Source organism: Arachis duranensis, chromosome 1, assembly GCF_000817695.3.
Source record: "Arachis duranensis cultivar V14167 chromosome 1, aradu.V14167.gnm2.J7QH, whole genome shotgun sequence".
NCBI classification, from domain to species: Eukaryota; Viridiplantae; Streptophyta; class Magnoliopsida; order Fabales; family Fabaceae; genus Arachis; species Arachis duranensis.
Window position 1 is genome coordinate 23,425,072 of NC_029772.3, and position 18,655 is coordinate 23,443,726.

Below are 18,655 nucleotides of genomic sequence, written 5' to 3' on the forward strand. Positions count from 1 at the left end.
GAATTGAATAGAAGAACAATAGTAATTGCATTAATACTCGAGGTACAGCAGAGCTCCACACCTTAATTTATGGTGTGTAGAAACTCCACCGTTGAAAATACATAAGAACAAGGTCTAGGCATGGCCGAGATGCCAGCCCCCATGATCTAAGATAGCATAACACTACTCAAAGATAGCTACCCAGATGAGAATACAATAGTAAAAGGTCCTATTTGTGGAGAACTAGTAGCCTAGGGTTTACACAGATGAGTAAATTACATAAAAATCCACTTCTGGGCCCACTTGGTGTGTGCTTGGGCTGAGAATTGAAGCATTTTCGTGTAGAGACTCTTCTTGGAGTTAAACGCCAGCTTTTGTGCCAGTTTGGGCGTTTAACTCCCATTCTTGTGCAAGTTCCGACGTTTAACGTCGGGCAGTCTTGAGCTGATTTTGAACGCCGGTTTGGGCTATCAAATCTCGGGCAAAGTATGGACTATTATATATTGCTGGAAAGCCCAGAATGTCTACTTTCCAACGCAGTTGAGAGGGATCCAATTGGGCTTCTGTAGCTCCAGAAAATCTACTTCGAGTGCAGAAATGTCAGAATCCAACAGCATCTGCAGTCCTTTTCAGCCTCTGAATCAGATTTTTGCTCAGGTCCCTCAATTTCAGCCAGAAAATACCTAAAATCACAGAAAAACACAAAAACTCATAGTAAAGTCCAGAAAAGTGAATTTTAACTAAAAACTAATAAAAATATAATAAAAACTAACTAAAACATACTAAAAACATACTAAAAATAATGCCAAAAAGCGTATAAATTATCCGCTCATCACACACCAATTAAACACAACACACACAATAGAATTGAAAGGAGGAGAGGTGAAGAGATTGAGCACTATTCATCTCAATCTTCTGAAGCTCATATCTTGAGCTAGAAAGCTCTGATCGCCGCACCGTTTGTGGCTATGTGTTCCTTGTGAAGAGCTCTACAAAGTTCATACAAGAAATCGGAGAGTAACCACGAAATATTTTCTACTCTTCTCTCCAAAATTTTGGTTCTTAGGGTTTGTGATTAAGTCAGTTTTTGTGATTTTGGATGTTTAGGTTTGTTATAATCTTTGCTTAGCCTTGGCTTTTGACATCCAAATTGGTTTAGAAAGGTAAGAGCCACTAAACCCTTGTGAATTTATGTTTAATTGGAACCGTAGGTTGATTTAAGGTGAGTTATATGTATATAGTTTGATTTTTGTGGCTTTGGGAGCTATTGGAACTTAATTGTGCTTATTGGAGTGGAATTGAAAGCTTGGATTGTGGTTGGAAGCTTGTTGTGCTAAATTGAAGATTTGGTGCATATACGGAATCGGCCAAGGTATGATTTCGGTTTCCTCTATGTAGTATATAATATTCATAGACACTTAGACTAGTGGACCATAGGATAGGTTTGGAAATTTTATGTTGTTGATGATTGTTGTGTTGATGAAGTATAATAATTTGATGATGTTGTTGTGGTTAAATGATGAAGTTGAGATATGATGTATGTGGATGAATGAGTATTGTCAAGTAATGATTTGAATCATGGTTGGGTTGATGATGAGAATTGATGATGATGTGATGAGGATTGGTGGATATATCGTATATGTGATAATTGAGGTTGTAGATAATGAAATGTGAAAGAAATGGTGGTATGATTGAATGTAATATGATACAAAGGTTAATTTTGATGAAAAGTGAAGTTTTGAAAGGTTTGGTATGGTTTGGAAGGTGTATGGTAAGAAAATGAGGAAATTGTGAAGTTTGGTAAAATTGAGTTTTTGGTGAACTTTGTTCGATCATAACTTTTGCCTCGATTTTCGAAATTGATTGAAATTTATTTAGAATTAAAGATCTTTGAAAACCCTTTAAATCGATATAAGGTTTGTGAAATTTGAAATTTTGTAGAGGAAGTTATGATCATTCAAAGTTGGTGTTAAAAATCTGAAATTTTGCAAGGTTGAAAAATTCCATGATTTTTGATATGTGCGGACGCACACCCTTGTGCGGGCGCACACCCTGTGGAAATTTTGACCTGTGCAGATGCACACACCTGTGCGCACGCACAGGTAGGGAGGTGCGTTCTGTTTGCCGCGCTAACACAGCTTGTGCGCGCACATATCTAAGAAAGAATTTCAACCTATGCGGACGCACACGTTGGGGCGGTCAATCTGTTGGGGGCGCTGGCACAAGTTGTAAGAGCGAATGGAATCTGAAAGTTTTGCCACCTGTGCGTACGCACATATTTTAAAATTTCTTGGCATGCGCACGCACAGACCCCTGTGCGGCTGCATAGGTCCTATTTCTCAAATTTTACTTGTTTTTCAACTATTTTACCTTCCCAATAAGGTTGTATGTTTCTATAACACCATTTTAAGACTTTTGGGCTTAGTTTTGAGTATTAGCAAACGGAGGCCTAGGTTTCTGGCGAGTAGAGGATAGTTTGATGTCATATGAAGGGTGTTGGATATATGAGATGAGAAATTATGATTTGCTGATGTTCGGAAACTGAATTGTGAATGGATAGTGGTTGAGATGAGTCGGGGACTCGGATTGAGATGATGGATCTCTATACACTGAAAATGCATTTTGAAAACCACTGAAATAATGTTTTTACTGAGATTATGAGACGCTATGCGCCCGGCAGGGACGGTGGCTAATCCTGCCTGTCGAGGTAGTGGCGACGGCGTAAGGACAGTGGTTAATCCCGCTTACGTTGAGATTTGAGGTCTGATGGCAAGAGTATCCCGCTTGCATCCCTTCGGATCTATAGAGCGTGCAGGCGCCGGTACCTGGAAAGTGATCCGAGCACTATATCTCGGGGGTTCCCATTTGAGAAATTCAAAGGGCGACGTCTCCATGGAGATGTGTCGGGTTGGTAGTTGAACCGATAATGTGATATCACAGACAGTAGGGCTGGCATTCGTCATATGCATCTTCTACTTGTTTGTATGCTTTGACTACTTTAAATGGCTTGCCTATTTGTATAACATGCCTATTTGCTATTTGAATTAATTGCCTTATATGCCAATACTTGTGCTTTACTTGTATTGTATATTACCTGTGTTTTCTACTGGGATTGAGGAGGTTCGGAAGGCGGTAATGATGGGATCGCATGGAGGATAGGTTGGTGAAGGCTGTGGGACAGCGGTGCTTGGTTAGAATAGAAATCCCTTAAGATAGATTACCCATTTTATTTATGTTAAGGTTTATGTTATGCTTAACTGTTTTAGAATGCTTTAAGGTTGAATCTTGTGATGGATATGGAGCTTTGGATTGCCTTTGGCATCCGTGGGTCTTATATCCTATATCACTGGGCATTGTTACCATACTAAGAACCTCTGGTTCTTAAACCATATTTCTGTTGTGTTTTTCAGATGCAGGTCGCAACCTACCTCGGTGAGTTGTTTGTTTGGTAACAGGAACGGAGGATCTGGATATCTTTTGGAGACCTTTTGAGTTATATATATATATATGTCTCTCACTTTTGTATTTTGCTTTGGCCTAGAGGCTTGTATTGAGAGAACAAAACTTGTATAAGCTGTTTTACTATCTAGTTCCATACATGGTCTGTATATGGCTAGCCGGCTTAAACCCCGCGGGTCGTGACTAGTGTCTTATGATATTATGCTATATTATATTATGATGTTTTGTTATTCTACACTTGTTTCTTATGCTTTAAGTCAGTAGCTTCGTTAGTACGTTTTGTGCTTTTGAAATCCTGTTTTGAGCTATATTCTTCATCGAGCTTCTAGATATTATCAATTCCTTCTATATAATATATGTAAAAGCTTAGAACTGTCGTAACCCTTTATTAACCTTTGCTTTATGACGCGAAGTAAGTCTTAGGCTAATTAGAGTGTTACACTATCAATTCATAATTTCCACAATTCATTGTCAGTGATCATCAACGCAATACTCCGCCTTCTCATTCAACCAAATCCATCCTCAGTACTCCAGAAATATAAGTCTCCATTTTCTAAACTTTTAACAAGAAAAATATATAATTAAAGTTACCTAAAGCATCCCCCATGTTTTGAAACCTAAAAACAAGCTAAAGAGACATAAATAAGTGTTTCAGAAGTTTGCAAGCTTTCCCGGAAGGTAAAACAGTTAAAAACAATATGTTTATTGAAAAATAGGGCAGTGAGCATACGCATAAGATTGTGCGTACGCATGGCCAGAAAGATTTTCAAGAAGTGTGCGTACGCATAGAGGTGTGCATTCGCACAGGGAGTAAAAATTTCCATTCTACGTACATGCACAGATGCGTGCAAATGCCCTCGACAGAATGCACCTTTCAGCGTGTGCGCACGCACGAGGCTGCGCGTACGCACAGCTTGCAAATTTCGCAAGTTGTGTGTGCATACCAGAGTGTGCTAGCACTCCGAACAGTAGGCACCTCCCTGTGTGTGCGTGCGCACAAGGTTATGTGTATAGCCACTGATGAGAGCACGTGCACAGCAGTGTGCATGCGCACACAAACCAGAAATCATAAAATTTTGCAACATCGCAGAATTCAGATTTTGACACAAAACTTTAAACGGTCATAACTTCCTCTACAAAAATCCATTTTCAACAGACTTTATATCAATTTAAAGCTCTCAAAGTCATATTTAATCTAAAATAAGTTTCATTTAATTTTAAGCTTTAAGTCTCAAGTTATCATCTATCAAAATTCACCAAAAATCTATTTTTACCAAAGTTCACTAATTTCTCAAATCCTCGAAATCCATAACCAAAACCAAATCCGAATCATACCAAACTCCAAATTACCTCATAACTTGCCCTTTGTGTCACAATTCACCATTCATACCAAAATTTCACTCACATTATAATATCATCAACCTCAAATATCAAATATGTGACACTGATCATTTCTCCAACAATACACTCATCAATCATCATTCTATCACTACCAATCATAATAATCAACCTCAACCATTCACAATATCAATATTCAACACTATTGGTTAAACTCAACAACATTACTCACCCAAATCATCATAGTCATCAATGCATCATACATCATCATGCAACAAATTCAACAAGTCATTTCAATTCAACCTATCCTATCGGTCACTAGCCTAAGTGTCCAGAAATATTATATATTACATAGAGAAAACCAAAACCATACCTTGGCTGATTCCCAATATGTACTATACACCAAAATTTGTGTCTTTACAAGCTTTCAACCATCAACAATTCACCAAAAGCCACCAATCAACTCCAACAAGCCTCAACAATCAATATTCCAAGCTAGACATTCATATGATTCAACATCTAGGATTCATCATAATCACAATATCACAAGGGTTGAGAATAAACTCATCTTACCCAATATTGATTGGGTCAAACCTAATAAGAACCAAAGGCTAGAGTGTACCTAAACACCTAAAATCACAAAATTTCACTCAATACAAAATCCAAAATTTCAAATTTATGAAAGGAAAGGCTGAGAGAGGATTCGTGATTTTTTTTACTAGTTCCTTGGGTGAGTTTTGTAGATCTCTTTGTGGTGATTGGGTGGCCGTAAACGGTGTGACAATCGGAGCACTGTAGCTCAAGTTATGAGCTTGGGAAGTTGATGATGAATAGTGAAAATGGAAACCCTCACTTTCTTCTTTACTTCAGCTGTGTTGTGTTATGTTTGTGAGTGTTGTGTGCTGATGGGTTCATTAATGGAGTGTTATATATGTTGGGGTTGGACCCAAGTTGGGCCCGGTCCAACTCGTTAGTATTTTTGGCCCGTTTGACCCAATTTTGGGTCAAACCTTTAAAATTAGTACCCGATTTTTAATACTAAATATTTTCCTAAGATTTTCTACTATTTTTAATTATTCTCACACATTACCGGACTGATTTAAGCCGATACTATTGGTTCATTTACCGGTATGCGTTTTTACGTAATTTTCAGAAGAAAATTACATATTTCAACTCAGGAAAATCTACTGAATCCAAATATCTTATTTATATTTTATAATTAATATTATGAAATTTTGGACCTATTCTGTGCAATTAAATTATTATTATTTTATATTAATTATTCGGTTAATTAATTTACGGTTCTTACATTCTCCCCACCAAATAAGAAATTTTGTCCTCAAAATTTGGCTTACCCATCATCATCCTTAAATGTTCCCTCAATTTAAACCTACCTCTCACCATTCATTGTTTTACTCCTCCACGTCAGCTCAAATTCCTATTTACGTCTTTTATTCTTATTTATAACTTCATATTTTAACTAAATTCAAGCCTATATCATACTTGTCCTTCTCACTCTTAACTCCCTTCAATCAACCTCAATACAACATTAGCATTTCAATTCAATGCTTTCCAAATCTATCTTTCAAATAAATCAAATCCTATTTCAATCTAAGCCCAAAGTCATCATGATCAAATATCGCAATCCCTATCTTCCCGACACGACGATTGCATTCAGTTATCACCCAAATCTAATTTATTTGCCTACCCTCATCTTCACAGCCTATCCCAGCTCATTCTAATCTTACAGCCACAATCAAACTTTGTTTTTTAAAGGTCCTTACTTATCTTAACTCACTAAACTCTTCAAGTATTCAAGCCTAAGATATGTCTAGTGACCATTCTACTACCTCTATTCCCAACTATCATGTGCTATTGCATTCCGCAAGCTTCTGCTACGCCACTCTAATTTTCAGCTTCTAAGTAATCAACTAATCCATTTATTCAGTCAAGTCATACATCATTATTGGATTACAAAACATAGGCTTACTCCTGAACTCCCTCAACTTGATCCAAAATAGGATTTACGCTCATCCTAAGAATAAGTCATAACTTAGTGCCTTATAGCATTTATATGCCGAATTAAGGTTTCACTAAATCCTACATCTTAAACAATTTTCCACAGCTCTAATTACAATATCCATCAATTCCCAACCACTCAACACTTTCAAAACCTAGCAACAGTTCTTATACTAACCACAATTTCAATATGATCCACTGAGTCACACTCATAACACACTCAATCATTTTAACACCTAAAATATTCTATTTTCCATTTTCTTTACTTATTTGACAAAATCCCAAGGTCCACAATACCACCACACCATTTATTCCGCATCTAATTATCCAAGTCATTTACAAATTTACCAATGTATACAATTCAACATCCCTTAGATATACTAAACAACTAATGAATTTTTATTATCACAACTAAAATCAAATGTTTAACTCAGCAAAAATTTCATGTCTAAATTTATCCTCACTTATTTTTCTCCTTCTCTATTTGCCTCTGCAATTAAATAATCCGCCAGGTACTAACTGTTATATTAATCATCCTAGAATCTACACGTGAAGACCAAAGTCAAGCGCGGAAATCCTTAGGTGATAGCTTAACTCAAAATCGTAGGTCCTCCTTGCTCCGCATTTTCAACACGAGCACAAACACAGCAGGCTCCAGATCGTGAGTTAGAGAATTCACTTTGTACGGCCTCAATTATCGCGATGCATAAACCATTGCATCCTGATGTTACATCAGAACACACTCCAAGATTTTTCTATAAAACGTACCAGTAGATCTTTAATGATCCATGGGGTTCAAGTAGTGCAAACACTAGCACTGTAGTTAATCTTTCTTTTAAGTTTTGAAGAATTTCTCCCCATAATCTAATGTTCGCACCAATAGACACCTTTGTGTGTCGACTTAGCCTTTGGTAACTCCATTTACAAAACCAAAGCTTTACAACCCCTCGTATGATTGCACGCTCACTGGTTTCATCTTTCGTGTTCATAAATTGTATCCTAAAGAACTATCATATCAAATGTTGCGTCTAAGAATTGTATGCGATGTCGAAATGAGCTCAAGTTATCTGAAGGAATATCAAGCTCAAAAGAAAGCAAACAATTTTGAATGGTAAATTGAAAAGATACATTGTGTTGTGATCAGAAGAGGTTGTAGAAAATAAGAAAATGCACCCGAACGAGAGTTAAAGTGCACCTCAAGAAAGAGATTTTAAATTAGTAATCTTTGGTGAACAGTAGTGTGCATGCACTCACAAACCAAAAATCATAAAATTCTGCAACATCACAGAATTCAGATTTTGATACCAAACTTTAAACGATCATAACATCCTCTACAAAAATCCATTTTCTACAAACTTTATATCAATTTAAAGCTCTCAAAGACATCTTTAATTTAAAACAAAATTCATTCAATTTTATGCTTTGAAACTCAAGTTATGATCCATCAAATTTTAACAAAAATCCATTTTTACCAAAGTTCACTAATTTCTCAAATCCTTGAAATCCATAACCAAAACCAAATCGAAACCATACCAAACTCTAAATTACCTCATAACTTGCCTTTTGTGTCACAATTCACAATTCTAACCAAATTTCCACTTACATTACAATATCATCAACCTCAAATATCAAATACGTGACACTATGATCATTTCTCCACCAACACACTCATCAATAATCATTCTATCACTACCAATCATAATAATCAACCTCAATTATTCACAATATCAATATTCAACACTATTTTTTAAACTCAACAACATTACTCACCCAAATCATCAGTCATCAATACATCATACATCATCATGCAACAAATTCAACAAGCCATTTCCATTCAACCTATCCTATGGGTCACTAGTCTAAATGTCCAGAAATATTATATATTACATAGAGAAAACCAAAACCATACCTTGGCTGATTCCCAATATGTGCTATACACCAAAATTTGTGTCTTTACAAGCTTTCAACCATCAACAATTCACCAAAAGCCACCAATCAACTCCAACAAGCCTCAACAATCAATATTCCAAGCTAGACGTACATAATTTACCATGATTCAACAGCTAGGGTTCATCATTATCAAAATGTCATGAGGGTTGAGAATAGACTCACCTTACTCAATATTGATTGGGTCAAACCTAATAAGAATCAAAGTCTAGAGTGTACCTAAACACCCAAATCGCAAAATTTTACTCAATACAAAACCCAAAAATTTGAATTTATGAAAGGAAAGTTGAAGAGAGGATTCATGATTTTCTTACCATTTTCTTAGATGGATTTTGTAGAGCTCTTCATGGTGATCGCATGGCCACAAACAGTGCAGCGATCGGATCTCTGTAGCTCAAGTTATGAGCTTGGGAATTTGATGATGAACAGTGAAAATGGAAACCTTCACTCTCTTCTTTACTTCAGCTGTGTTGTGTTATGTTTGTGAGTGTTGTGTGCTGATGAGTTCATTAATGAAGTATTATATATGTTGGGCTTGGGCCCAACTTGGGCCCAGTCCAACCTGTTAGCGTTTTTGGCTCGTTTGGCCTAATTTTGGGTGAAACATTTAAAATTAGTGCCCAGTTTTTAATTCTGAATGTTTTTCTAAGATTTTCTACTGTTTTTAATTATTCTCCCACAATACCGGACCGATTTAAGCTGGTACTGCCGATTCATTTACTGGTACGCATTTTTACGCAATTTTTCGAGAAAAATTACATTTTTCAACTCAAAAAATCTACTGAGTTCTAATTAATATTCTAAAATTTTGGACCTATTCCAGGCAATTAAATTATTATTATTTTATGTTAATTAATCGGTTAATCAATTCGCGGTTCTTACAAATAGTGCTCTAGGGATATAGTGCCCGGCACACTATTTAGGGATATAGTCCGACACACTCTTTTGACTCGAAAGGATACAAGTGGGATACTCTACCTCAAACCTTACATCTGAACATAAGTAGGATTAACCACCATCCTTACACTAGCACTGCATCCTCGACAAGCGGGATTAACCACCTTCCTTGCCAGGCGTATAACGACTTACCAATCATAGCACATCTATAATATATTATTCAGTCTCATTGATCATTATCGTTCTCATCGTGTTCAACAACCCCAATCATTCATTTTTCTCAATTCATCATCAACTCAACACTCCATCAATCCGCTCTAGCTATTTTATCCATAATACATTGCAAACCTAAGTCACCGTCTCTAAAAATCATAACAAATTGTCCCTTTAAATTTTCCTAGTACATTATCACTCCTAGACACTAGTTAAAAGATCGTAAACAGGGGTTACAGAGGTGAAAAAGCAGAGTGGATAAGAAAAAACATTATCACACGTATGAAAAATATTTTTTTCTAAGAATGCAAGTCGTGCGTACGCATGGGTCATGCATACGCAAGGATAAGTATTGTTTTGGTCCCTCACGTTGAAGGTCAGAATCAAACCCATCCCTGATGTATCTTTTGATTTAAAATCATCCTTAACGTATTTTTTCGTATTAAGATTGTTCTTTTTAATTTTTTATGGACAAAAATGCCCTCTACTACCACCAGCACCTTTTCTTCAACCTTTCTCTCCTCCTTTCACTACCACGAGTATCATGATCTTCAATCATCTTCGAAAGTAAACCAGTTACACAAATACCTAATTCCACTTGAAATCTCTAATTCCACAAACACCTAACAGTTACACTTGTAGTACACTAAAAGCAAACCTAGTTAACACACCAAAAACCCATTCAAATCAATACCCACACAAAAATAAAGGTCTCATAGTGCAGAAGGTAACCAATTCCCCTGTAAGAACCCCAGTGTATTTCACAAATTCAACAAATCCAAAAATCAATTCAACAAATCCAGAAATAAAAAATTCAACAAATCAATCCAAATTCAACAAATCCAACAACTAAATCAAAAAACAACAAATCAAAATCAGAAGCAGAGGCAGTCACAAATGCAGAAGCAGAGGTAGTCATAGAATCAGAAACAGAAACTCAAGCAGAAGCAGATACAAAAGAGGAGATGATGATGCAGAAGCCAAAGCTACAGAAGCAGATGCATAGAAGAAGAAGCAGAAGAAGCAGATGTAGCAAAAGAAGAAGCAGAAAAGGCATATGCAAAACCACCGGCGCTTGGCCACCCATCCCCAGCGATGGCGACGGAGCGTCCGAGGACCGGTGATGAACTCCACCCTCGGATCCCTCTCTCTCCTCGGCCACCCATCACCCGCGGACTGGCGACGAAGCATGCACGAACCAGCTCAGCCTCGGATCCTTTTCTCTCTCCGTCATGCGCCGCGCTCCTCGCGTCGTGCTCCTCTTCCCGGCGACGCTCTCCATGGCGGCAGAAGCATGCATGAACGGTCTTCCCATCCACCGGCGCTCCCTCTCTCTTTTCGCTATTCTCTTCACCCTCGTCTCAGCCCCTCTCTTTTCTTCTTTCTTCCGGCAATGGCAACTCCAAGCTTTGCCGACGCTGTCCCCTCTCCCCCCTTCCCTTTCCCCCTCTCCCTCCCTTCCCTCCTTCGCGTGAATAAAATTAAATTTTTTTTACACAGGATGATTTTAATACAAAAAAATACGTTAAGGATGATTTTAAATCAAAAGATACATCAGGGACGAGTTTGATTTTGACCCTCAACGTGAGGGACTAGAACAATACTTATCCCTGCGTACGTACGACCTTGCTTTTGAGCATACACATGGTATGCACATAACACTCGCACAAGCCTCTTTCATTCTTGTAATGCCCATCATCCATACGGAAGGGTTATGCGTACGCATAATCTCAAAATTCTGCAACTTCTGTAGAATTTAGTTTTTAACCCTAAACTTCAAATGCGCATAACTTTTTTGTTAAAAATTATTTTTCGTCTGTTCTTCAAACATTATAAACTTCACGGACCCAATTTTTATTCAAAATAAGTTTCAATAAAATTGGGAGTTTGGAAGCCAAGTTATGGCTCGTTGAAGTTTGTCAAAAATAGGTTTTTATCAAAGTTATCAAAAGCCTCTAATTTTTAAAACACTCAACCAAAATCAAACCAATCATACCCAATTCATTGCCAAAACAAACCACCATCATTCCTCAAGCATTTAAACACCTAAACCATTCTATTCTCACCTCATCAGCTCATTATATACCAATTTCAACAATTATACCATATTTACACCATTCCAACCCCTCACACTCATTATTCATTAATATATCATTATCAAAACTCATAATACATCATTTGTCATCAACATCAATACTCATCATCCATAATCATCACATCAAAATTATCATCAATTATTATCAACATCAATAATCATCATGAACTTCATATTACCACAATAAACTCAACAACAATTAACCAATTCATGCAATTCATTCAATTTAATCCTATCTTAAGGTCCACTAGCCTAAGTTGCCCACATTGCATATTATTTAAAGGAAACCAAAATCATATCTTAGCCGATTTTTACACAAGCACAAAATCACCAAAAATGACCTCAAAATAAGTCCAAGAAAGCTCCAGCCAAAATTCTCAACTCCAAGTGCACCAATTCTTCAATTCAATTCCAATCAACAATAATTCAATCTATATCCATATAAATTACCAAAATTAATCACTAGGGCTCACAAATACATCAAACTACAAGGGTTTTGAAGTGGCTTACCTCACCCAACGGTATTTGGGGCAAAACCCAACAATAATCTAATGTTAGATCACACCTAAATAATCAAAATCACAAAAATTATCTCAATAACTAAACCCAAAAATTAAAAATCTATTCAGGCAGAGAAATGGGTAAAAAATTGAAAGTTCTTTACCACTTTGTTTGGATGAAATCAAAGAGCTCAACGAGAGTTTCGTATGGCCGCAAACGACACATAAATTAGAGCTCCAAAACGTAATTTATGATCGATTGAAGATGAGAGTGAATAGTAACATTGTTAGGGTTCTTCTCCCTTGTCTATCTCAACTGCTCTCTCACTCTTTGTGTGTGTAATGAGCTGGATTGGCTTATAAATGGTGAATATATATATATATATAGGGCTTGGCCCCAACTTGGGCTCGGTCCAACCGTTTAGTATTTTTGGTTTGTTTTGGATTGGAGTTTCTTATTTTTAGAAATTACTTTATTAAAAAAAATTAAATTAATTTTATAACTATTTGAGTTTAATTAAATTCAGATTCTTATATATATTTTTTTATTATGATAAAATATTTTACATAATTAAAACTATAATTTTAGTAATTTATAAATAATGAAAATATATATATATATTAATTTGAGTAATTGATATTTTTAATTAAAAAATAAAGTTAACTTAATAATATTATTATCGAGTTCGATATCAGTCGATATGAGTAAATATCGGTACTTTTCGATGAATGTAGCTTTGTTAATGCTTCACCATAATCTTTTATTATTATGTTGCTAATGTCATTTATATTAGTAACTCATATATATATTATTACTAATGTTTTAATATATCCATCTTTCATAATTATCCGTTTAGGATATTTATAACTTGAACGTTGACTCAACAGCCTTATAATGCGACAGCCAACCCCATATGTGTCATCTAACCTATAATTCTTCATCATTAATCATAAAAAAAGCCATGCAAATGTTTATTTGGATGAGAAAAATAAAAGAGAACGTGAGAGAGAAAGAAAGAAAACCATGGAACCTCATCCCTTCCGAGCTTGATTTCTTGAGATCCGTAACTCCAATAAAAAATCTAATCTGGTAAAAGTGTCCGTATCCTCCTCCTCTATACATTGGCATTATTTTTGTCCGGTAGAAGTCGACGGTAACGTAACTCCTCTTCTCCTTGAGTTCAGCCAATTGGAGTTCTAGGAGGCATAGATGATTTCTGACGTTTTCTTCTTCAGCAGCTCGGTCATAAAGCCTTTTTGGAGTTTTCGTTGTTATGATTTCTGTACGGAGGTAGGGTTTGGTAACTTTATAATAATTAAATATGAATTTGATAAGTGATTGTTGATTTAGTTGATTATTGTTTGAGTTTAAATGAGTTTATGTTGAATTATTGTTGTTGCTTGTGATTTGTTGGTTCGGCTATGAGGAACAGCTCATCTGTGGTTGTTTTAATTATTTTGGGACTATTGTGATGCGATATTTAGAGGAAATTGATAAGATTTGGTAGTTGAAAGATTAAATTAAAAGGTGAGAAAAATCGATAACTGAAAAACTTGAAAACGGATTAAAATACAAGTAATGTTTTGAAAGGAAAGGGCTAAGGGTTTCGATTTTAGTATAAGAGGAAGATTAATATTTAAACTTTATTTTTGAAGGGTAACATTGTATTTGCATATAAAAATCGAGGTACAATATGTAATTATATAAGTTTCTGAGTATTTTGGGTAATAAACAAAGTTCGGAAGTAAAAATGGGTATTTTATAAAAGTTTAGGATTATTTTTATAAATATAAAAATAAGTGAGGATTCAAATATAACTTTATAAAATATTAAGGTTAAAAATAGAATATTAAAAAGTTTATGATTTATAAAGTAATTAATAAAAGTTTAAAAATAAGGTTTTATAAACTGAGTTTTAAGAAAAGATATATATTATTTACCATTTAAATTATCTTATTTATATTATTGTTATTATTTTATTAAGAATATTTAAGTCAGAAAAGAGTAAACAGAAGAACTCTTGAAAGTTTTAGAGGACGTAGTTGATTAAGAATTGTATGATTCTTTTTCATATACCATTAGGGGAAGGGGAGGGAAGAATGTGAAGTTGAATTATGATAAAGAGTTAAAAGATTGAAGAAAAGAAGAGAGAAAGAAGAGAAGTAAGTGATGAGTGGATAATTTATACGCTTTTTGGCATTGTTTTTAGGTTGTTTTTAGTATGATTTAGTTAGTTTTTAGTATATAATTATTAGTTTTATGCAAAAATCACATTTATAGACTTTACTATGAGTTTGTGTGTTTTTCTATGATTTCGGGTATTTTCTAGCTGAAATTGAGGGACCTGAGCAAAAATCTGTTTCAGAGGCTGAAAAAGGACTGCAGATGTTGTTGGATTCTGACCTCCCTGCACTCGAAATGGATTTTCTGGAGCTACAAAAGCCCAATTGGCGCGCTCTTAATTGTGTTAGAAAGTAGACATCTTGGACTTTCCATAAATGTATAATAGTACATACTTTGTCCGAGATTTGATGGCCCAAACTGGCGTCAAAATGCCGGTCAGAGACCCTTTTCTGGCGTTAAACGCCAGAACTGGCATAAAAGCTGGAGTTAAACGCCCAAACCGGCACCAGAGCTGGCGTTTAACTCCAAGAAAAGCCTATGCACGTGGAAGCTTCAATTCTCAGCCCAAGAACACACCAAGTGAGCCCCGGAAGTGGATTTCTGCATCATTTACTTATTTTTGTAAACCCTAGGATACTAGTTCACTATAAATAGGACCTCTTACTATTGTATTTCCATCTTTTGATTATATTTGATCTTGGGATCAGGTCTTTGAACCCTTTTCGATTGTTTCATGTTATTTGGGAGGCATGGCCATTCGGCCATGTCTGGACCTTCATCACTTATGTATTTTCAACGGTGGAGTTTCTATACCTCATAGATTAAGGTGTGGAGCTCTGCTGCTCCTCATGAATTAATGTAAAGTACTATTATTCTTCTATTCAATTCACGCTTATTCTTATTCTAAGATATTCACCTGTACTTCAACCTAATGGATGTGATGATCCGTGACACTCATCAACATCCTCCCTTATGAACGCGTGCCTGACAACCACTTCCGCTCTATCTGCGAGAGCTTGAGTGTGTATCTCTTGGCCTCCTGGTTCACGATGCATGGTTGCCTCTCCTGACAACAGAGTCTTCTATTCCATGCAATTAGACTCTTCGTGGTATAAGCTAGAATTAATTGGCAGCATTCTTGAGATCCGAAAAGTCTAAACATTGTCTGTGGTATTCCGAGTAGGATCTGGGATGGGATGACTATGACGCCCTTCAAACTCGTGACTGTTGGGCGCAGTGACAGTGTGCAAAAGGATTAATGGATCTTATTCCGACACAATCAAGAACCGACAGATGATTAGCCCTACGTAACCCATAGGCAGACCATTTTCACTAACAGGACGGATGGTAGCCATTGACAACGGTGATCCCCCAACATACAGCTTGCCATGGAAGGGAGTACGCATGATTGGATGAAGGCAGTGAGAAATTAGAGATTCAGGAGGAACAAAGCATCTCCATATGCTTATCTGAAATTCCTACCAATGAATTACATAAGTATCTCTATCTTATTTTATGTCTTATTCATCTTTTAATTATCAAAATCCCATAACTATTTGAATCTGCCTGACTAAGATTTACAAGATGACCATAGCTTGCTTTAAGCCGATAATCTCCGTGGGATCGACCTTTACTCACGTAAGGTATTGCTTGGACGACCCAGTGCACTTGTTGGTCAGCTGCACGGAGTTGTGAAGAAGTGTGTGTATCACGATTCCGTGTACCAGTAAGAAAATAAAAAAGAAAGATGAGAAAGAAAAGAAAATAAAAAGAACAAAAAGAGAATGATGTATTAAGTAAAAGGATCTTTGTCACAGAAGAGCAGAGAGCAGTGACAAAAATGATGCATTAAGTAAAAAGATTTTTGCCACAGAAGAGCAGAGAGTAATGACTGAAAAAATTATAATGAACTTCTGCCATAGTAGAGCAGATAGAAAAGAAGGTATTAATTAAAAGGATCTCTATTGCAATAGAATAGAGAGCAATGGTTGAAAAGAAATTGAGTGTTGTTTGGGTCTTAGTGCCAAGTGTCTAGTGAGGACGGCGACGCGTAACGCTCACTTGATACTATAGGGATGGCTCAGTGAGGACGGCTGTAAAATCCGGTTAATTAATTGCTAATTAACCCATAAATTAAAATATATTCTAGAAAGTGAAGAATGAGGTTTTTATGGTTTAATGTGGTAGAGAAATTTAAAACGAGAATTTTGACACCAATTTTAAAGAAATCGGCCCAAGATTGGGCCGAACGGGCCAAACTGGGCCAACCAGACCCAAGTTGGGCCCAAGGCCCAACCAAGCTTCATTTAATTAATGAAGCTCAGTGAAGAACGAAACTCTCGCGCGATCTAAAATTTTTACAAATAAATTCCCGTTGTAAGTATAGCTTCTAGACCGACAAGAATTCCTTTATTACAAAAGTTTTGGTTGTCACAAGTAACAAACCCCTTTGAAATTGATAACCGAAGTATTTAAACCTCGAGTCGTCTTCTCAAGTAATTGCAGGGAGGGGTGTTTATTATTGGTTATGGAAAACAGTGTTTTTGGGTTTTTAAAGGGTTTTGAACAAGAGAAATAAATTACAGGAATTTGTAAATCAATAACTAAGAAAACTCTTGGCAAGGTATGAGAATTGGAATTTCTATCCTAGTTGTCCTTATCAGATGTAATGAGAATTGGGTTTTAATCCCACTTAGTTATCCCTTATTAAATAAAGGAAAGTCAAGTGGACTAACTGAATTGATCCTCAAGTCCTAGTCAACTTTTAGAGCGATCCAAATCAATTAGCAATTGCCAATTTCAACCACTGCTGAGTTTGATAACTCAAGTATTACCCATTAATTAACCAAAGCCAAAAGGGAAGAAAATATACTCGAATGAAAATAATTTGGATAGAGCCAAAGCATCAATAACATAAACTAGAGAAAACAATCACAGGTCTGGAATATCTCAAATTGTATTAAATAGGAAATCAATCTAAATATGAAGAGTTCATAAACCAATTGGGTAACATAAATCAGATACAAATAAAAGCATCAGAGTAAATAAAAGTAGAAGAGAAACATAAATTATTGAACCTGGTATGAAGAAACAATCCTAATGACTAAAAGAAATCCTAAATCCTTTAAGAGGAATCCTAATCCTAAATCTTAAGAGAGAGGAGAGAACCTCTCTCTCTAAAAACTACATCTAAATCCTGAAAAGTGAATTATGATATGATATCTTGAGTCTCTACATGTTCTCTGACTTTAATTTGTGTTTCTGGGCCAAACTCTGGGTCAAAACGCAGCCTGAAACAGTCTCCAGCATATTCTGAAATTTCTGCAGATCGCGCAGGTCACGCGTACGCGTCATTCACGCGTACGCATCATTCAGCATTTTCCTTGCCACGCTTGCGCATCAGGCACGCACTCGCGTTGTTTGCACGAACTTCAATCCACGCGTACACGTCAAGCACGCATACGCGTCACTGTGATTTTGTCTAATTCGCGTGCACGCGTCAGCCATGCGTGCGCGTCGCTGTCCGCTGGTTGTCTCCTTTATTTCTTGCGCTCCTTCCCTTTTTTGCAAGCTTCCTCTCTTATTTTCTAAGCCATTCCTGCCCTATGAAGCCTGAAACATTTAACAAACATATCAAGGCATCGAATGGTAATAAGAGATGATTAAAATACACAAATTAAAGACTCTAGGAAGCAAGTTTTCAATCATAGAACAATTTGGAAAGGAATTGCAAATACATGCTAATCATATGAATAAGTGAGTAAAGACTTGATAAAAACCACTCAATTAAACACAAGATAAACCATAAAATAGTGGTTTATCAACCTCCCCACACTTAAACATTAGCATGTCCTCATGTTTAGCTTAAGGAGATAAAACAAATGAGTAGTGAAAAGCAAGACTCATGCAATGCAACCTATGAATGTGAATGTAGCTAAATACAAAATGCTTTTATCTACTTGGTTAAAGGTAAAAAAATTCTTCAAGACAAACATAAATTGGACTTCACTAATTCAAATCATAAAAACGAAGTACAAATAACTTGCAAGAAGAAGATAGCTCATGAAAGCCGGGAACAAAGAA